We start from the raw sequence: 7960 nt of genomic DNA on the forward strand, positions 1-7960 counted from the left end.
CCAGCTACTCAGGAGGCTGAGGCATGAGAATAGCTTGAACCTAGGAGACGGAGGTTGCAGTGAGCCAAGATTGTGCCACTGCCCTCTAGTCTGGGTGGCAGAGTGAGACCCTATATTGAGTAGGAGGAGGAGGAGGAGGAGAAGGAAGGGGAAGGGAAGGGATGGGGAAGAAGAAAAAACGTGTTTTTGAACAATGAGAATACATGGACGGGGCGGGGCAATCACACACCAGGGCCAGTTGGGGAGTGGGGAGCTAGAGGAGGGATAGCATTAGGAGAAATACTTAATGCAGATGATGGGTTGATGGGTGCAGCAAACCACCATGGCATGTGTATAGCTATATAACAAACCTGCACATTCTGCACCTGTACCCCAGAACTTACAGTATAATAAAAAAAAAAAAAGAAGAAGAAGAAAAGTGTTTTATATTTACCCATGTCTTTGCTCACTATGTTCTTTCTCCCTTCCTGATGTTTGTTTTCTTTCTTTTTAGAGAAATTTATCTAGCATTCTTTTAGGGTATGTCTGCTTGTGACAAATTCTCTTAGTTTTTCTTCATCTGAGAATATCTTGCTTTACTCTTTATTTCTGAAATACAGTTTCACAGGCAATAGAATTCTGGGTTGACTATTTGTTTTCTTTCAGCACTTGAAAATATTGTGCTATTTCCTTCTGACCCCCATGGTTTCTTTTTAAAAATTTGCTGTTGTTTGAATTATTTTTCTCTACAGGTAAAGCATCATTTCTGTCTTGCTGCTTTCAAGAGTTTTCTTTGCCTTTAATTTTTATTTTTTTATTTTTATTTTTTTAATTTTGTAGAAACAGGGTCTCACTGTTACCCAGACTGATCTTGAATTCCTGGGCTCAAGTGATCCTCTTGCCTCGGCCTCCCAAATTACTGGGATTACAGACATGAGCCATCATGCCTGGCCTGCCTCTAATATTTAGAAGTTTGACTTTAATATATCTTGGTATGTATTTCTTGAGTTTATCCTGTTTTGATGTGTTATCCTTTTCACTCAGCTTCTTGAATCTGTAGGCTAATGGGGCTCTTTTTTGCCAAATTTGGGGAGTTTTTTGTTTTGTTTTTTTTTCCTTTTTGAGATGGAGTCTCACTCTGCCACCCAGACTACAGTGCGATGGCGCGATCTCGGCTCACTGCAACCTCTGCCTCCTGGATTCAAGCGATTCTCCTGCCTCAGCCTCCTGAGCAGCTGGGACTACAGGCACCTGCCACCACACCTGGCTAATTTTTGCATTTTTATTAGATACGGGGTTTCACCATGTTGGCTAGGCTGGTCTCAAACTCCTGACCTCAAATGATCCACCCACCTCAGCCTCCCAAAGTGCTGGGATTACAGGCGTGAGCCACTGTGCCTGGCCAGCCATTATTTCTTGAGTACTTTTTTTAGTTGTGCCCTCTTTCTCATTTCTTCCAGGATTCTGATTACATGAATTTTAGATCTTTTCATCTAGTTCCACAGGTCCATGTGACTTTTTTCATTTTCTTCAAACTGTTTTCTCTCTGTTTTTCAGATGGAGTGATTTTTAATTATTCTATTTTCAGGTTCACTTGTTCTTTCCTCTGTCCCCTCCATTCTACTGTTTAGTCCATTTACTGAGGTTTTTTTTACTTTGGTTATTATGTTTTTCAGGTTTAAACATTCCATTTAGCTCTTCTTTATATTTTCTGTTTCTTTACTAATACTTTCTATTTTTTTTTGCTTTGTTTCAAGTGTGTTCTTAATTACTTGTTGAAGCATTTCTATGATGGCTGCTTTAAAGTCTGTCAGATAATGTTAACATCTGTCATCTTTGTATTGGCATCTGTTGATTGTCTTTTTTAAAATCAGTTTGAGATTTTTCTGATTCTTGGTATCATGCGTGATTTTCAATTGATATCTAGATATCTCATATTATTTTATAGGCTCTGGATCTTATTTAAGTCTTCAGTCTTAGCTGGTTTTCTCTGACCCTGCTCCTACACAGGACGGGTGGGGGACTGTTACTTCTTTATTGCCAGGTAGAGGTAGAAGTCCAGCTTCTCCACTTGGCCTCCATTGACACTTGAAGGAGTGGGTATTTCTCATTACTGCTGGTCGGGGTGGGAGTTCTGCCTCCCCACATGGTTTCTGCTGATATCATAGTGGGGATAGCCTTGTTACTACTACATAATGGTGAAAGTCCTGCCTCTTTACTAGGTCTCTACTCTAGTGCAAAGGGAAAAGGACATCTCATTGCTTCCAGGTGAAGAGTAGGTTTCCCATGTAGTTTCCATTGACATTGGTTTACACTGGGGAGGTGGGGGTGGGACCCAGGGATGTGGATACAGGCCTACAAGGATAAAAGTCCCTGATCTCTACATGGCCTCCTCTGACACCGCCCAGTAGAGGTGCTGGGGGGCCTTGTTACAGCTTTGCCTTCAACAGCGTGAAAGTCTCAGCTTCTCCCTCGACCTTTGCTGGTGTGGGTGGGACCACAGTTTTTTCTGTAGTGTTTGATTGGAGCAGAACAGTTATTGTCTTCAAAGTTTTCTGTCTTGCTGGGCTGTCCCTTTCCTAGTCTTTTGGCTAGTGAGAGCAGGCTTTTATTCAGGCTCCTCCTTCTCCTTCTTCTTCTTCTCCTCCTGTCTGAACCCATTGGCATCTCTGGGTTGCTGCTCCAAGCCTTGGATATATGAAAATCGAGAGAATGCACCACCATGTTTTCCTCAGCCCAGGTCCACAGCCTGTCTGCCGTCTTTGTATCTTTCCTAGTCTTCTAATGTCTGTTTTATAGACAATGTCCAGAGTTCTTAGCTGTATTTAGGAGGAGGAATAGGGAGAAGTACAGCTCCTCTGTTTTCCTGGAGTGGAATTCTCTGTCTCTCTGATTTTAAACAAGGCAAACTCACAAGAGGGCAAGCAGAAAGCAATTTTATTCGTTCTCACGACTATCCCTTTCAAACTGGCCTGTGGCCTCATTCTTCTAGATGAAATTTTAGGCAGATTCATAGCCTTTTCAATCCCTTTCAGTTATAAATATGTGCTTGTATGTTTGTTTGTATTAACATCAATCCTCTGAACTCTTGTCCAATCTAATCTTTTGCCCTCCCAAACTTGGACCTATCTCAGGGCCTATCTATATCTATGGTAGAAAGTGGGGGTCTTGGGAGTCTTGGTTAACTTCTTTACTATTTCCCCTCCTTACTCTTTTCTCCTCCCCTGTCTCCCTCTTTCTTTTCTATTTATTTTTAGAGCTAGAGACTCGCTATATTATCATAAATAGCTGGGACTGCAGCACTCAGTTCCCCTTTATTTTCTGTGTTGCATCTGGCTCCACTAGTGTTGAAGTGAGGGAGATCAAGGAGATATATGGGGCAGGAAAAGATCCTGTGTCTGTTATAGTTTTAATCAGGTGTTGGAGCTCTCCAGATGTAGCCAAAAGCTAACTCTTTTCCATGGGGTCCATTTGTGGATTTTTCCGTTCCTCCCATTTCTGGTTATTATTTGGAATCAGAATACGAATAATTAAAAAGAAATAGCATTTCAAGCAAGGGAATATCTGTTCTGGTTTGGAAAAAAATCTATTTCACACACATTTTCGGTTTTAGAAAGAATATTTTTGTTTAGAAGGAATATTTAAAAGTTTATATTTAGAATGCTGTCAAAAGTTCCAAATTATTTGTTAAATATTTAGATGATTTTATAGAAAAGGAGCATTTCAAATAAAACTCAAGCATAAAATAAAGAATACCAATTAGTCAATAATACCAATTAAAGCATTAAAAAAAGAATACCAGTTAAGCAATCAACTCTCCTGTTGGGCTGTGAACTGCCCATGCCCATTTCTGCCTACATTTTTTGCTCACACCATTCACTGGCTGAAATGCCTTCCCCTTCCTCTAGCCAAATCCTGCTTTTCCTTTGAGGCCCAAGTAGCACCTCTTCATGAAAGCCTCCCATAACTACCCCAACTCACTTCTCTTTTTCCTCTCACATTTAGCTATTGACTCCTGCCTCACGAAGGCTGGTCCTGTCTCTACAGTGAATATTGTGCACCTCAGGGTAGAATGGAGAGCACAAGGCTTCAAATCAGGCAGTCCAGGTTCAGACCCCAATTCCAGTGCTAAAGAGCTGCGTGACTTTAGGCCGATTGTGTGTGACTTCCCTGAGCCCCAGTCTCTTTGCCTGCAAAATGAGAAAAATGATAACAATGTCGTCAGTTGTTCTGAGGATTCTGAGAGGAATTAGTAGGAGAAGGAACTGAGAAGCTGCAGGCATCTACAAAGCTATTCAACTGGCATTTAGGAAGATGTTGCCCATCAGAGTCAGACCTTCTCAGCATCTTCCCGCTGGGCCCAAACTTCCCAAGACCATTTGGACAAGGTCATCTCTATCCCAGGGTGGGCCCTGGCCTCCTCCCGGAGGAGGAGAAGAATCATGCTGTTACAGAAAAACTGACAATTTGGGCAAGAGAGCTAATGATTATGTTCTGCGTCAGGTCAGAGATGGGCTGGGAAAACCACTCCAAAGCCAAGATAAGCAGTGTCCTGGAAAAAGAAGGCTGCACGGAGCCCAGAGTGGCCTGGATCCTGCCTCATTTCCTGGACCAGCTCCTTAGGTGGTTACTGGATGGCCAATAAAGCAGAGCTTATTAAAGTCAACGAACTCAGGCTTCATCGCTGCCCTGGTATCCAAGCACCAGTCTGCCTGGGATTTCATTTGCCTGATGGACAAAGGAGAGGATGTTCCAATACATATCCTGAATGGTGGGAGTGGGGAGAGAAGGGGAAGACTGCTCTCTAGAGATTTCTCTTTGTCCTCTGAAGTAAATAGAGGTCATGTCTTCCCCAACCACACTCAGTGATCTGAATCTCTTGGACTGTGGATTTTTCCTTTACCTGCTGTGAAGTCTTGAAAAGTATGAATTAGCTAGATAATGATCCTCTAAAGATGTGCAAGAGTTAAAGATGTGTTTAAGTTCTTCAAGCAATCCAATATGACTACAGGTTTCCAAAAATTTGAAGGAAACTGAATGTCACAGTTCCCAAACCAGATATTTTCCGGTGTCCAGATGTTCAGTGGCATGCAAACCAAATGTCTGGATTATGAGCTCGTTTTTCCATTTCTTTTTTTTTTTTTCAGCTTACATCCAGATGTTGGGTCCAACTGGTCAGAGGACTGGGGCAGAGATAGAAATCAAATCTAGGGTGTTCATCTAGAGTCTCCTGCTCCTCTAATCCTGCTCCCTCTTCACGCTGCTCCCCATATCCTCCCCAACTCGGCTTCATGCTACATCTTGGCAAATACAGCTCATATCCAGACACAGTGCTGCCCTTGACAGCTGGGTCCACAAAGGCAGGTCGAGTATATCTTTAAAGAAAAGTTATCTTAACCATTCAGAAGCCTTCCTTCCTCAGAGGAGAGCACCTCCCCAGCAGACCTCCGAGGAGAGCAAGGGCAGGACAGGAAGGATAGAAGGAGTTTTCAAGACTGCAGGAAATAAGAGCTCGGAGGTCAAGGGAGAGATCAGAGAAAACATGAATCTGATCAGCATCCTTGTGGTCTAGAGTGGAGACAATCTGCGGAGTCAGCCTCAGTAAGGACACAGATAATCAGAGAAGAACCAAAGCCTCTAAAGACAAAGCTGAGAAGTATATGGTCGTAGAAGACTAGTGTCTGTTATTCCCAAAAGCTCAAGGAGGTATAAACCATGTAAGATTTAAATGGAGGAACACACGATCTTACCTGCGTTCAGAGGTTTTTGGGGTCCACATTCTCCCATTAGCAGTTAGGCAACTCTCTCTGTCGTCTCCAAAGGGAGGAGTGGAAAGGCTTCAAAAGCCCTAGGAAATAAATGTCCCCTCCACCCAAAATCCAGTGTGTAGCCTGAGGACAGGACTTTCACTGAGAGAAATATGTAGAAGGGGATAGAAGCCAGGCACCCAGGTGATGGGTGACAGAAGAGAACTTCCTAGCTGGTTTTAGTTAGGGAGGGCATCCTGGGCAAAAGAATGCAACTTTTTTTTTTTAACCCCTTTTAACAAGATGCTGTTGAATTTCTCTTTTGCAGATGTTCTGCCAATTGAATGGAAACTGTCCATAGTGGAGAGCAGAGAGCCTCATCCTGTCTGGAACTGGACATCCATCCTTAAGGCCAGAATTCTCCCACCACCAACTTTAACTCCTGCCCTAGCCCTCTCTCTTCCTTTTCAAAACCCTCTCCACCCAGGAAGGGAGATTCTGGAGCCAAGACTGTACGAGCCACACCTCCCCAGAGTTGTTAAGCAAGGAACCTGAAGCCAGGGGTAGTCCTCTGGCAATCACCCCCATTACCAATAGCAGGACAGATGTGTTTCTGATGGACTACACTATCCCCAGAGGTCACATGATTCAGGCTGCCAAAGGTACCTGCCCTTGGGAAATCAACTCCTGAAGGTAAACTGGGATTGGGCCCTGAGAAGATCCATGGAAGCCCGGAGGACCCTGCCTCTATCTGATGCTTCATGCTGTACAGGTGGTACTAGGGAGGGCTGCCCACATCTGTGGGGCAGCTGGGACCATACGTTTGATGACACTCTGCTCCTTCAATGTGGAGCCTCATCCTCATCTCACAGTCCAGCCAGGCCTCTGGCGAGATGGGCTTGTCTCACCCAGTGTGTGAGTTTTTTGGAAGTGGCCTGATTTTGGAGTTTCCCTCCAAGCCTTTCCCAGGCACATGCTTTCTCTCTCATTCTCTCTTTTTTTATCGATCTTCTTAAGTCTGATTTTCTCCTTTTTCCCTCTGTTGTCTCCATCTTTTTTCCAGTCTCTCGCTTCTCTTTCTTTCTCCCCATATTTCACTCTGTTCTCTTACCCCTCCCTTTCCCTTCTGTTTCTCTCCCTCCCTCTCTTCCCACTCACTGCCTGGCCTTCGATATATCAAGTAAAGTTTTATCACCTTATGCAGGGGCAGCCCTGCCACTGCCATAGAGTTGATAGGCTAATGACATTTTGTGGATATTGCTATGTCACAAGTGCAGGGACAGCATCAAAAACAGCCCTGATGTCTAAACCACTTCAGCTATCTTTTTATTTTTTAATAAATATATTCTCATGATTTTAAGAAACTATAAAAATGTATAAAGTAAAAAAATCTTTCTCTCACACTGTCTCCACCTCTCCTGGTCTCTCCGTTGTGCTTTGAAAGGGGAAACCATTGTGATTAGTTTCTTCTATGTCCTTCCAGAGTGTCTTTATGCAAATGAAAATTATTGTGATAATATATTCCTATTTTTCCCTTACTACACAAAAGGTAGACTACCATAATTCCATTCTGCACTTTCTTTTTTCACTTGATAATCAAAACATGATTTTATTAACGGGTGTTTATGGAGTGATTACCGTGTGCTATGTGCCTGCTGGGCACTGTGGAACATACACGGGTGAACAAGACACAATCACTATCCCCGTATTCAAGGATCTGAAGACAGTCTAGTGACAAAGCCCAACAGGCTCATCCACATTCAGCCATGCTATAGAGGGCTGAATATTTTTAAATAAGTAAAGTCAGCCAGGCATGGTGGCTCATCCCTGTAATCCCAGAACTTTGGGAGGCCAAGGCAGGAGGATCGCTTGTGTCCAGCAGTTCGAGAACAGCCTGGGCAACATAGTGAGACCCTGTCTGCACAAAAAATAAAAAATTAGCGGGGCATGGTGTGGTGGTGTGTGCCTGTAGTTTCAGCTACATGGGAGGCTGAGATAGGAGGTTTGCTTGAGCCCAGGATGTTGAGGCTGCAGTGAGTCATGGTTTGTGCCACTGCATTCCAGCCTGGGGTGACAGAGCAAGACCCTGTCTCAAAAATACAAAAAACTAGCCGGGCGAGGTGGCGGGCGTCTGTAGTCCCAGCTACTCGGGAGGCTGAGGCAGGAGAATGGCGTGAACCCGGGAGGCGGAGCTTGCAGTGAGCTGAGATCCGGCCACTGCACTCCAGCCCCGG

At 43.9% G+C, this 7960-nt stretch overlaps 1 long non-coding RNA gene across 1 annotated transcript; it reads left to right on the plus strand.

The window, feature by feature from the left end:
• The first annotated feature begins 5192 nt into the window (after nucleotides 1–5192).
• Nucleotides 5193–7342, plus strand: LOC117066484. The gene is made up of 2 exons (XR_004430357.1): nucleotides 5193–5348; nucleotides 6055–7342. It is a non-coding gene; the product is annotated as an uncharacterized LOC117066484 (long non-coding RNA).
• The last annotated feature ends 618 nt before the right edge of the window (nucleotides 7343–7960 follow it).

Source organism: Trachypithecus francoisi, unplaced genomic scaffold, assembly GCF_009764315.1.
Source record: "Trachypithecus francoisi isolate TF-2019V2 unplaced genomic scaffold, Tfra_2.0 Lachesis_group20, whole genome shotgun sequence".
NCBI classification, from domain to species: domain Eukaryota; kingdom Metazoa; phylum Chordata; class Mammalia; order Primates; family Cercopithecidae; genus Trachypithecus; species Trachypithecus francoisi.